This window comes from Neophocaena asiaeorientalis, unplaced genomic scaffold (genome assembly GCF_003031525.2).
Source record: "Neophocaena asiaeorientalis asiaeorientalis breed wild unplaced genomic scaffold, Neophocaena_asiaeorientalis_V1.1 scaffold124, whole genome shotgun sequence".
NCBI classification, from domain to species: Eukaryota; Metazoa; Chordata; class Mammalia; order Artiodactyla; family Phocoenidae; genus Neophocaena; species Neophocaena asiaeorientalis.
In genome coordinates, this window is record NW_020174135.1 from 4,266,166 (window position 1) to 4,280,580 (window position 14,415).

The following is a 14,415-nucleotide window of genomic DNA, read 5'->3' on the forward strand; positions in this document are numbered from 1 at the left end:
TAAACAACAATAAAAGGGTAGCAAACTATTTTACCAATAGGGTTTCAATACAAATTCATTACAGAATATTTGATATTGTGTTAGTATAAGATGATAAAAACAAGTTAGCAAACATCAGCAGTTAAATATCATTCACATTTTACCTTTGAGGTTTTCTAACGATAATCTAGAATTTGGGGGGGGGACAAGTTTTATAAGGATGTAATTCATATAACATACAAGTCACCTATTTAAAGTGTACAATTAGGGCTTCCCTGGTTGGCGCAGCGGTTGAGAGTCCGCCTGCCGATGCAGGGGACACAGGTTCGTGCCCCGGTCCGGGAAGATCCCACATGCCGCGGAGCGGCTGGGCCCGTGAGCCATGGCCGTTGAGCCTGTGCGTCCGGAGCTTGTGCTCCGCAACGGGAGAGGCCACGACAGTGAGAGGCCCGCGTACCGCAAAAAAATAAATAAAGTGTACAATTAAATGGTTTTTATTATATGCACAGAGTTGCAATCATCACGATACATTTTAGAACACTTTTGTCACCCCAAAAATATAAGCTAGAATTTTAAACCTGCAGTTCTACACAACAAATAGAATAATTTGAATACAAATAATGTAAAACCCCCCAGCAATGTGTATTAAATGCCTACTCTGTTCTGGGTACTAGATATGTTTCTACTATATATATATATATAAACAAATTCCTTCTAAAGTTTCTGGCTATTCTTAAGTTTCATTTTGTTTTCAGGAAAATGAAATCTTTCCTATGACAAGAATAATTTTTTAAAAATAAAAGTGTATAGCAAAGTCTTCTGCTGTTTTAGGTTACCTCTTTAAAGCACTTCAAAGTTAAAGACTATATTTTCATTATTTTACACGAAAGAAAATGTTTACTGAGATCTCTAAACTTTTATCTAGTTTCCTTTTCCACTAATTATCTGGCTTTCAAACTTCTATGTGGGACACATTTTACAGTTGATAATTCACAGAGCATACCTTTGGAGTCTATCTTATGTACGACAGAAAAGAAAACTGCAATGTAAAAATAAAGCATATAATTTAAGCTCAATTTCTCTAGGGCACACAAATACATCCAGGGAAGGTAACTGGTATTCTAGTACTTCAAACCTTTAAACACCTACATATTTTCTCTCTTTAAGAAGAAAAGTAGTAACATATCAGTCTTGGAACCTGGAGTGTGACCAGCCTTAGGTCTGATCTCAGTAGCCAAATGTCTCTGTGGTGCCATTCGAGGAATAGTGGCAATGCCCTTCTGCTCTCCACACATCTTTCTCACTCAAGTACCAGAGTGCTTGAAATTTTCATCATTAAAGATCACTTAGATTCTTTTAAAGGTGGAAGTACTCTTGGAAATGATTAACACAAACAAAGTCACACAAGGTATTAAATACCTAATCAAGATGATTTCTGATATTAAAAATAGAAACAGTCCTTCCTTCTCTCTGCTTTTCTACTCTCCTATGTAAATGCTTACTGTTGTGAAATTTTTTTAAAAAAAATGAAGTACAGGGCTTCCCTGGTGGCGCAGTGGTTAAGAATCCGCCTGCCAATGCAGGGGACACGGGTTCGAGCCCTGGTCCGGGAAGATCCCACATGCCGTGGAGCAACTAAGGCCGTGCGTCACAACTACTGAGCCTGCGCTCTAGAGCCTGTGAGCCACAACTACTGAACCCACATGCCTAGAGCCCGTGCTCCGCAACAAGAGAAGCCACAGCAATGAGAAGCCCACGCACCACAACGAAGAGTAGCCCCCGCTCGCCGCAACTAGAGAAAGCCCGCACGCAGCAACGAGGACCCAACACAGCCAAAAATATAAATAAATAAAATAAAAATGAAGTACAAAGTTCCAAGGCCAACACAATCTACTTCACAGTGCTGCTAAAATTCACTTCCTCTGAAGCGTTTTGGTAAAGGGCATCGATAATATATAAAGTCAAATATAAAACAAAGAACTGATTATGGCTTGGGCCCAGAGGTACAACTGTGCATATTTGAATGGAAATAGGTCAAAGACATGGGCGAAAGTTAGAGATTTGTTACTCCCATTTCTAAAACACATTTCCCACTAAAAGTACTTTCTGCCTCACTTTTCCTTTAAATATCTTCCAGCAAAGTCCCCAAGAAATTCCTGCGAGTGGTCCTCCCCTTCTCTTGTCAATCTTCCAAGAGTGCTCGGAAAACTGTATGTAAACAACACCGACCTGTTCAGGAACAGGGGAGAACTTGTTTAACTTTACTCTTTAGAACTACATTAAAACAATTTTTTTTCAGTTCATAATTGGCAAAACTTACAAATTAAAAGTTTGGGTTTTTTCCCTAGATTGTATACGAACGGTAATGTTAAGGCTCGAAACTCGGATATACTATATATAACGTATATGGATAAACTGTTAATTAACATACTGATCGGAGACCAGCATCTTTCACGTCCAAGCTGACAAATGGAAAACTTGCTGACTCCAAAATAAAATTGTGACCACATTTCTGCCCTGGTGAAGTGTTACCAGTGAGGAACAGGTACCTACAAGATGCTCCATGCGATGACTCAAAAACCCCAGGAGAACCAAGCTCGCTGTGCACGCCCGGGCGGTGAGGTCTAAGCAACTTTCGGCCCCTCTGGAGCTGCAGTTTCTCCCTCTGTTGGGGCCCTCGGTGGGAAAAAGCCTGCCTGCAGGTCGGATTCCTGCTGGCCCACCGACGGCTTCCAAGGTCAACAGGCCAGCTCCCCCAGCCCCGCCCCGCCGGGCCCCATCTTCTTAACACACAGCATGGAACTGCTGGAAACATCTCCAAGGTCTTTATTTAGTTTAGGCACCTTATTTAAAAGGCGGTTCTATAAGTTACCGATTAAATAAGGTGCCCTACTATTGGAACCTGTGGGCCTTCGTGAAAGAACGACTCTTTGTTCCTTTCCTTTTCCCTTTTCACAAGCTAGAACTAGCTCTTCAGCACGCGCGTCCCGTCAAAGCAACGCCCTCAGAGCCGTCGCCCCCTGACGCGAACGCACGAGCTTCGCGGTGAGGCGGCCCGGCCTGCAGCGACCACCCCCGCTCGCCCTCTCAGTCTCTGGCTCAGACAAGAAGCTCGTCTCCCGGGTAAGGCCTCCTCACCTCAGTCTCCCGGGCCGCGGGCCCGCGCTTCTCAGCGTCCTCCCGGCGTCTCTGAGGTACCGCTCCCAGAATGCCCCGCGCCCCCCGCGCCCCCAAGCGTAACCCCGAGCGTTCCCAGAATGCCCCGCGCGGCGCACTTTTTCCCGCCAAAGCTTTTGACTGCCTGCGCTGTTCTGCCGACGCTCGTGGTTCCCCGAGAGAAGAGCCGGCGTTGGCGCTGGTGTGGCCCGTCTCGAGGCCCTTGCTGTCTTGCAGAGAGAGGTAGGATGCATCTGCGCGGTATGGCCGCTGGGGAGCCACAGGTGCCGAGACCCGCGCTCGCCGCACTGACGGGCTGTTCGGCCTCATGCGCAGGGCGGCCCTTGGATCCGCTGAATGTCCGGCGGTGGAACTTCCTGAGTGGGGGGCCCTGCAGCGTGGCGTGGCGTGGAGCGGAAGCCGGGCGCAAGGGCTAGTTCCTAGGTACTTATTAAGCGCCTGCTGTGTGCCCGGAGCGTTTGTAGGAGTCACTGATGGAGCATTGAACTAAGAGCGTTCCCTGCCTTCCTGGAGCTTACATTTTACTTGAGGGTTGGGGGATAGATTAATACTATAAGTGCGTAAAATGTCGGTCTGGAAGATGGTGATAGGTGTGCTGGGACAGGGAGACGGAGTGCCGGGAGAGGCCCTTTCGGAGGTCGCGAGGCCTCATGGAGAAGGTGACATGTAGGACAGAAAGGAGATGGGAGTGGGCGGCCACACACAGGTCGGGGGAGGACGTTGTAAGGGAGGGAATCGCGAGTACAAGCAGAACGCCTGAGGCAGGCGGGAGGGTGACCAGCTGGCTGCAGTGGAGCTGGAAGGAGAGGTAGGGACGCGAGGCCGCGAGGTTAAAGCGCGTCAGACAGGCTTGAAAAGCCATGTGTATTGTGAAAATGTATGGCTTTTATTTGGATCTTGATTTAAATAAACTATAAAAACTATTTATGAAAGTCAGAAATTTGCATACTCTGTATATTTAATTGTACTAAGGAATTATTTTCTAGATGGCAAAATAACATCTAAAGATAATACTTATAAGATCCTTATTTCACAGACGTATAGAAGTATTTATGGATGAAATGACATATCTGGGATTTGCTTTAGAATGATCCCGTGGGAGATGAGGGTGGTGACAAAGAGGTAACAGAATTGGCCATGTTTTGATAATTGTTGAAAATGTGTGAAGGTTCCTATTATTATCTGTGCTTTTATGTATTTTACTATCTTCTCCACTTTTGTGGTGTGTTTGAACTCTTCTATAATAAAAAGCTTTTAAAAACTTATGTTTTTCAAAAGTAAAATAAAGTGAAGAGACAGGCCACAAGTTGGGAGAAGATATTTTCATAAAAGTAACCCACAAGTGATTGGTTTCCAGATTATATAAAGAACTCTCACAAATCAATTAGAGTAAGACAGTCAGTCATAGAAAAAAGCACTAAGGTCAAGAACAGGTATTTTGCAGAAGGAAGAAAAAGGATGGCTTATAAGCCTATGAAAAGATATTCAACCTCATTAATTATTAAATCTAAATAAGACCACAACGAAATACCATAGTATTGGCAAAATTTTAAGGGTTAGTAAGGATGCAGAATAAGATCTCCATACACTGTTGGAATGTAGGAATGTAAATTTGAAAACAATGTGATGTAATCTTCTGAAGTTGAATATTAACATACCCTTAGACTTAGAAATTCCTTATATACACTTCCCCTTAAGAGACTCTTACATATGTGCACCAAGAAATATGTTTGTAGCAGCATTGTTTGTTGAATAAAATAAGTAAATGCAAAAACAAACAAAATCCCAAATGTTCAGGGACGGGGGACAGATAGATAAATTGAATTATATTTACAAAATTGGATATTATACAGCAAAGAAAAAAATGAACTACATTTATATGCAACAATATGGATAAAACTTTCAAAATTAAAATGTGAACATATCATAAGTACAGCAGATCCTCTACATAGCAACAAGTTCTGTTCCACGAGCACGTTTGTAAGTCCAATTTGTTTGTAAGTCCAACAGAGTTAGCCTACGTACCCGACTAACATAGTCAGTACTGTAATAGGTTTATAATACTTTTCACACAAATAATACATAAAACAAAAAATAAAACATTTAAAATCTTACAGTACAGTACCTTGAAAAGTACAGTAGTATAGGACAGCAGCTGGCATCCAGGGGCTGGCATTGAGTGAGCAGACAAGAAGTTACTGACTGGAGGAGGGAGAGGAGGTGGGAGATGGTAGAGCTGAAGGATTGTCAGCAATAGGAGACGGAGGGCAAGCTGCCATTTCACTCACGCCCGCTGTTGATGGCACAGGTTCTGGTTCCTTGCTGGATTTAATTCTGTCTACCCTCTTGGAAAATGATGCAGTGATGTCTGCGTAGTAGCTCTTTTTTTCTCGTCATAGGTGACAGTAATACTGGATTGCATTCTGAATGGCTGTTGCAACCTCTGTTTACCATTCTACGTTTGGGTCCTGTGCCTCAAAAGCTAACATTGCCTCCTCAGATAAAGAAAATCCCCTTGCCTTTTCCTGCGTGGTGAATCCCTTCGGTTCTTCAGTTACTTCTTCTTCCTCTTGTCTCTCTTTGTCCTTTCTCTGAGCCTCCAATCCCATCGGGTCTTCATTAGTAAGCTCCTTGTGTTGCCCAGCAGCAGTACCGTACAGTAAAGTACACAAAAGCACAACCACTTGTAGAGGATGCACACACGCGAAAATGTACGCCAGACACGTGAACTAACTTACGTGACTGGACACGTGAATGCACGTTCGCATCTTTGAAAGTTCGCAACTTGAAGGTTTGTATGTAGGGGACTTACTGTAAACACTTAGACAGTTTTTCGAATTTTTTTCAAAAATGACCACCCTTATATACCTACCACCCAGATCTAAAGATAGCACATTACCTGTATCCAGGAAGTACTCCTCATGCCCTCTCCCAGCCACTTACCCACTTCCTCTAAGGTAACTACTGTCCCAACTGCTAACACCATACATTAATTTTGCTTGCTTTGAAAAGTTAATGGAATCATACCACACAAACTCTGTTGTGTATAGCTTCTTTTGTAAATATTATATTCATAAGATTCATCCATATTGTTGAGGGCAGCAGTATTTTATTCATTTTCATTGCTGGATATGGTTCCATTGTGTGTATATATTTATCCTTCCTGAGGTTGAAGGACAATTTGAGTGCTTCCAGTTTAGAATTATTATGAAGAATGCTGCTAAGACCATTCTTGTTCTTTTGTTTTGTATTTCCTTCTATTCAATATGGATGAATTTTTGAAACATAATTTTGAATGGAGAAGAAAGTTCCAGAAGACTACATACAGTATAATCCTATTTTTATGAAGCTCAATAGTTCTCCAGGAAAGCTGAATAAATTGTTTGTTGATATATCCATATGTGCAAAACTAATTTTTTTAATAGGCAAGGACATCATGAACACAATTCAGGATAATAATGATTTTGGGGAGGCAGAAGAATGGGATATGGGAGGAGCCCACTGTCCCCAAGTCAAGTGAAGGGTTCATTGGTGTTCATTTATGGTACTATGCTTCAAAATATATATGTACATCCATTTATATGTATAAAACATTACAGCATAATTTTTAATTAATAAAAAAACACAGAATGTTATAGGGCCAGCAAGAATTTTCATCCAGGGAAAAATTTTCCTCACAGGGATACATTTTGATGACAAGCTTGTGGGCAAGCTTATTCAATTTTCCAAGTATATGAGTTACTTAAGTTTCCCTTTATCTCACTCACAGGCATTCAAGATGGGAAGGAATGCTCTTAAGGATTCCACCCACTAGTTACCTGTATGTATCTTTTATAAAGATTAAGATCCTTGCATTGTGTTAAATCATGTTTAAACCGTTAGGACATGCAAAGATTAGACCATACTTTGTGGGTAGCCAAGTACCACATGAAAATGAAGGTCATTTCTCAGAAGAACTACCTGGGGAAGAGTCAGATCTTTAGACTGGAAACTGGAACTAAGATGACAAGACCTAGATGGGCGTTACGGCTGGGTTCAGCATGCACCTTGGACTGGAATTCGAAGAACTGGGATGTCTGAGATTGTATTTATGGGTAGAGTATAATCATCTGCCCTCAAACATACAGAGGGAGACTGGGACTTAGAAGGAAGGGTCCTTACAAAGGGTCCTCACTGGGTGTGCACCTCACAGTCACCTGAGATTTGACAATCAGACAGACTTTTTGAATTGGCATCACTGCTTCATTTATTAAAGGTGAATGAACTATGTCAGGCTCTCATAGTGGAAAATTCTTTTAGGTTATCCTTTAGCAAAGTTCATTTGAATATTCTGGCTCTGCTGTAAGAAGGCAAAGATAAGGGCTCTTTATACACACTTGTGCTAGAGTGTCAAGGACAGTAGCGCAGTGGTAGGCGGTGGGGAGTGGTATCAGTAATCAGTGAGAGAATCAGGGAAGGAAGGATATGGAGGGATGCAGTTGCATACCTAGAAAGAAGAAACATTTACTTCCTTCTAGCGTCAGCCTTAGAGGTCCTAGATGGTATTTTTATTTAGGTAGGTAGCTGTGTTTCTGATACGGGACTCCCAGCTTTCGAGAACTCCGCTGCCCTCTCCATCATTCATGTTACTTGTACACTTACGTGGCTGCATTGAGCACCTTGGACTGGTGTTAGGTCCACACGCTCATTCATTTTAAACTATTTTCATGCTGCTGCTGCTGCAGCTGCATTTAGCTTCTTTTCCCCACTTTCCTAAACTGGGGAAGAAATAAAACAGTTTTACTTTTTGTAGTGTTACCGAGCCAGGTTTGTTTGTCTGACATGCAAGCCAAACGCTGAGACCCTGAGGTTTGCAGCAGACAAAGGGTTTATTCTCGAGGCCACCAAGCGAGGAGATGGGAGAACAAATCTCAAATCCACTTCCCCAAAGGCAAGGGACTTGGGATATTTATGGAATAAAGCTGGGGTGTCAGGAGCACGGGGAGTGTGAGGAAGGGTAATTAGAGACAAGAAAAAGGTGAGGTAATCATCGTTGTGCAGCTAAGCTACAGGCTTCTTGGGACACGTGCTCAGAAGATGGTGGCATTAGCGTGTTCTGAGGGTGGAGTTTTTGGCCTTCTGACATGAGACATTTTCGCCATCTTAACCAGTCTTAACTGTCTGGAGCTTGAACTGGACACAGCTGACTCCAAGTTCCCAATAAACAACTTGGGCAAACATCTCTTATTATTTGGGCTGTGTGACACTTGGAGTACATGCAAGTTTTTGTAAAGACAGTTAAAGCAAGCTTGGTCAGCAAGGGCAAGTTACAGGTATAATGGATCTAACTGATGATTACCCACCCCACCCCCATTTCAGTAGGTGTCCTGGGAAAAGTTAAAAACTTGGCTAATACTCTTGCTAGTGTCAGATAAATGAATCCACATTTCTCAGTATGATTATAGTGTAATTATGATTTTTCCAAGTACTCACATGCCATCTCCTATATCACATTTATATCCTTATTCATTCAAAAACATTTATGGAGCACGTGCTGAGTGCCAGGCACTGCGCTAGGTTCTGAAGATACAGATGTGACTAACCATTCCTGTCCTTTAGGAACTCTTGGTCCAGTGAGAAAGACAGACATGTTGACCGATGATGTAGTGAGTGCATGATAGCCATGACTGGGGAATAAAGGAGCAGAGAGGGTGCTACTTGGAGGGGAAGGGTGTGGTCAGCTCATGCTTCCTCCACAGTTGACTCCTAAGCTGAGTCAAAAAGGATCCTGAGTCCTTGGCCAGGATAAAGGAAGTAGGAGAAAGGTAAGGAGAGTAAGGTAAACTTAAGAGGCAAAGGACAGGGATTGAGCAAGGGTATGGAAGTGAGGAAAGAATGCAGTGTGTTGGAGATCTAAAAATAGCTCACTGTTGCTAGGCTATAACGCTTGAGGGGGAAATGACAAAGGATGAAGCTAGAGAGAGAGACAGATTTTGAATGACCTTGGATGTTCCGGTAAGGAATTTGAACTTTAGTTATTGGGAAACATTGGAATGTCTTAGGCAAATAATGATATGATCAGATTTTAATTATGGATCCATTACTCATGGAAGATGGGTCTGAGGAGTTCAAGACTAGAGGCAAAAAGCCTGTTAGGAGGTTATTGTAAGCAGATAGGCAGGTAATCATGAAAGGCAAATCTGGGGCAGTGGTAGTTGGGATAAAGAGGAGAGACTGACCTGCATGATTCCCAAGCTTCTGACTTGGGTGACCTGATGATGATAACACTGTCAGCTGTATTACATAGAACTGTCTAGAACCCTGAAGTCTTTACAGAGTTAAATAGAATATCTGGAACTTTCCTTATCTATACCATTTTACTCTTGTTCTGTTTACTTGTGCTGGAGACAAAAAGATTTTTAAAAAGAAGTTTAATATTGCAACCATGTACAATCAAACATCTAATCTTTTTATTTACCTGCTCCTAATTAAAGATGGACATACAAGGAAAATGTGCCTAAGAACGTATTTACAATAAGATGTCCTACATATAATTAACTTGTCTTTGTCTGAAGTTACTGAGGAAAGTTGCCTTACCTCAGCAATGAACTTAAGACCTTTGTATTGACTTTGTGATCAGGTATCTATTATTTTCTGCTCATTTCTGCCTTTGCTATTCAACTGATTAGAGATTATCAACTGACATTCTGGTGTGTTATAAATATGCATGGATTAAAAAAACTTCAAGACATAAGTGCTTTATTTAAGATGAATGAAAATTTAAAAATTTAGAAAATTTTGGATCTTATTGCTAATAGATGGGGAATTGTTTGGAAATCAACTAAATAGGGTATACATACTAGAGATACAGATATTTTTAGAAGGGAAAAGTTAACCTATGCTAACATATTTAAAAGACATGGATTTTAAAAAAATAAAAATAAAAAAATAAAAGACATGGATTTAATACAAATTATCCATGTAGATAATTTGGAGTCCATCTTTTAAGAGTGCCCATTTGTTAAGAGGGAACCTGCTCTCTATGGTTATGGCAAATACAATGATTTGTCAATGGGAAGGAAAGAGCTGATGAAGTGTTTCTTGTGTATTAGTGGCAGAAAGAATTAGAAAAGGAATAAAAAATGCAATAACGTTTGCTTATTTGTGCTTTATGGTAAAAGACTGAGTGCTTTCTACAGTATATTTTACCTGAGGAACTTTAGGAGTAGAGTTGGTTTTCTAAATGTTTATTAAAATTTCTTTGCTGGAGGGGAGGTCAGGAAGAGTTTATAAATTCTTATGTTCCTTTAATTTCTCAGGTTTGTTTGTTTCTAAATTTGCCTAAATTTACTTCACCTTGGAGCACCTTCCACGTAGGATATTTCCTTATACCTGTGTTTTAGAATAAGGAAGTCTTGATTGATAATAGCACTTGCTAAAATCTATTGATTGCTTTCTATGTGCCAGACCCTGTGCTAAGCATTTTATAAGCAGTGGCTTAGATGAGTTAACTGATTAGGTCATAGTCATGCATTTGATAAGTTACTAATCCAGGGATAGTACCAGGTCACTGGCACCAAAGTTTTGTTTTAACCACTTACGGAGTTATTTGGAACTGGGACTGAAATCTGAATCAGTCTTGACATTGGATTATAGAGGTAGCCATGCACTCAAGAGACTCATTGCTCTGCCAGAGTCACAGGGATGTTCAGCAGACCTGGGAACTGTTAGGAAAATAGTATACATAATCTGGTTTACTTTTTTTTTTTTAATATTTATTTATTTGGCTACGTTGGCCCTTAGTTGCGGCACGCGGGATTTTCATTGAGGCATGCAGGATCTTTTGTTGTGGCACTAGGGCTTCTCTCTAGTTGTGGCATGTGGGTTTTTCTCTCTCTAGTTGTGGCGCAAGGGCTTAGTTGCCCCGTGGCATGTGGGATCTTAGTTCCCCGACCAGGGATTGAACCTGCATCCCCTGCATTGGAAGGCGGATTCTTTACCACTGGACCACCAGGGAAGTCCCTGGTTTACTATTTTTAAAGCATTTAAGAAAGTTATAACACTAAATGCATGCATTTGGAAAGAGGAAAAGTCTCAATTCAATAATCTAAACTCTCACCCCAAGAGACTAGGGAAAAAATAAAAAAAGAAAGAAACCCAAAGCAAGCAGAAAGAAGGACTCAATAAAGAGCAGAAATCAGTAATATTTAAAAAAAAAAAAGGAAAAACAATAGAGAAAATCAGAGACAGAAAGCTAGCTCTTTGAAAAAATCAATAAAACTGACAAACCTCTAGCAAGGCTGACAACAATAACAAGAAGAAGAAGAGTGGTCAAATTACTACTACCATCAATTAAACAGAGGATATCACTGCAGACGTTGCAGACATCAAAAGATAATAAGGGACAACTATGAACAACTCTATACATAGATTTGACAATTAAGATGAAGTGGACCAATTCCTCGAAAAGTACAGACTACCACAATTCACCCAGTATGAAACAGATCTGAATAGTCTTATAACTGTTATGGAATTTAAAACTCATAGTTTAAAACTTCCTGGAAAATACATCTGCCAGCCCATATGATTTCACTGGAGAATTCTATCAAGAATTTAAAGAAGAGTAACACCAATTCTACACGTTCTCTTCCAGAAAAATAGAGGAAAAGGGAATACTTCACAACTCATTCTATGAAGCCAGTATTACTCTGATAGCCAAGCCAGACAAATACAATGCACAAAATGAAAACTACACACCAATATCTCTCATAAATATGGATAGAAAATCTCTTAACAAAATATAATTCAGCAATACATAAAAAGAATTACATATCTTTTCAGCAGGTGGTGTTGGGAAAGCTGGACAGCCGCATGTAAAGCAATGCAGTTAGAATACTCCCTCACACCATACACAAAAGTGCACTCAAAATGGCTTAAAGACTTGAATATAAACCATGACATTATAAACCTCCTAGAAGGGAGCATAGGCAAAACATTCTCTGACATAAATTGTAGCAATATTTTCTTAGGTTAGTCTCCCAAGGCAACAGAAATAAAAGCAAAAATAAACAAATGGGACCTAATCAAACTTATAAACTTTTGCATAGCAAAGGAAACCATAAATAAAATGAAAAGACAACCCGCAGAATGGGAGAAAATATTTGCAAACAATGTGACCAGCAAGGGATTAATTTCCAAAGTATACAAACAGCTCATACAACTCAATAACAAAAAAGCAAACAACCCAATCAAAAAATGGGCAGAAGACCTAAATAGATATTTCTGCAACATAGAGATGGATAATAAGCACATGAAAAGATGCTTAACATTTCTAATTATTAGAGAAATGCAAATCAAAACTATAATGCGCTATCACCTCACACAGGTCAGAAACAATACAAATAAGTCTACAAATAATAAATGCTGGAGAGGGTGTGGAGAAAATGGAAGCCTCCTACACCATGGGAATGTAAATTGATGCAGCCATTATGGAGAACAGTATGGAGGTTCCTTAAAAAAACTAGAGTTACCATATGATCTTGTAGTCCTACTGGGCATATATCCAGAGAAAACTCTAATTCAAAAAGAGACATACACCCCAATCAATATTCATAGCAGCACTATTTACAATAGCCAAGACATGGAATCAACCTAAATGTCCATTGACGGATGAATGAATAAAGAAGATGTGGTGTATGTGTATATATATATATACTCACACATATGTACAATGGAATACTACTCAGCTGTAAAATAGAATGAAATTATGACACAGCATATGGACGGGCCTAGAGATTAACATAGTAAATGAAGTCAGAGAAAGACAGATATTATGATACCATCTATACATGGACTCTAAAATATGATACAAATGAACATATTTACAAAACAGAAGCAGACTCACAGACACAGAAAACGAATTCATGGTTACCAAAGGGGAAAGGGGGTGGGATAAATTAGGAGTTTGGGATTAGCAGATACAAACTATATATATATAAAATAGATAAACAACAAAGTCCTACTGTATAATACAGGGAACTATATTCAACATCTTGTAATACACTATAACAGAAAAGAATATGAAAAAACATACATATGTATGTATAACTGAATCACTTTGCTGTACATCAGAAACTAACACAACATTGTATATTAACTATATATACTTCAGTTTTTTAAAACAAATAAAAAAATTATACATCGTAAGCAAGTGGGGTTTATTTCAGAGATGCAAAGCTAGTGCAGTATTTGAAAATCAATGTATTCCATCATATGAAAAGGCTAAAGACTATATTTGGAATGTTTGGAAAAATGTCTTCCATGGCCTTGCATTCCTATGGAAGAGGTAAGCAGGGGGACAGGAAGCTAACATTCATCAGCAACTAGTGTGGAAGAACTGTGCTTAGTTTCTGGGAGGATGACGTACATGTGTAACCTATTGTGTAGTTCTTTTTGGAATTAAATACCATTGCCGAAAAAGACCTTAATAAATATCAGGCGACTTTTTAATATGCTGGAATTCTCTCCCCCGCCTTTTTAAAATAGAACATTTGTAAATCTTCCTATCGGTGCCCAGCTGGGGAGGTACTGTTCCAGACTCTATTCCAAGAGCAATCAATTATTTAGGATTTACCTTAAACAATATACTGTTGAGAATAGCAGGAGACACTAATACAAGTACTCGCCTAGTCAGGGTCAACAGCGAATAACTTCAGAGCGACATATGTCCTACGCACATCAGGACGTTTTTGCTTTTATAGAACAATTTCCCTGGGTTTGTTTATCCTGTGATGGGGCAGTTCTGGGGATGGGTCGGGAAATTACAGAGCACTGTTCTGGGCAACACACTTGTTTTGCCGAGGCTACATGAGGTAACTGCGTCTTTTACCGTCCACGAGGCTCGTTTACATCTCCTCTCACACTAACAGTCCACCTCGACACTCGCAGCGGAACGACTTTGTTACAAATTAACGCCCAGCTCTGCCTGATCTGACCTGATTGGGAAATCGCGGCGATTTTGATGTGGGGTCGCTGCCCTGCACAAGATGGACTCTGCGCCCGACCCGTCGGACCCTCCCTCGTCGGCCACCTCGCCTTGTCCGCCGCGAACACCCACACCCGAGGGCTCAGGCCCTGGCGCCGGATCTCCGCGCCACCACCTTCTGCGCAGACACAAAGCTAGCCCCGCCCTCCGCGTGCTCCCACCGCTGTGACTGTGAAGGGCACCTTCTGCAGCCAATCAACACTCGCGAACTGGGTGCGGCCCGTTGGAGTTGGTGG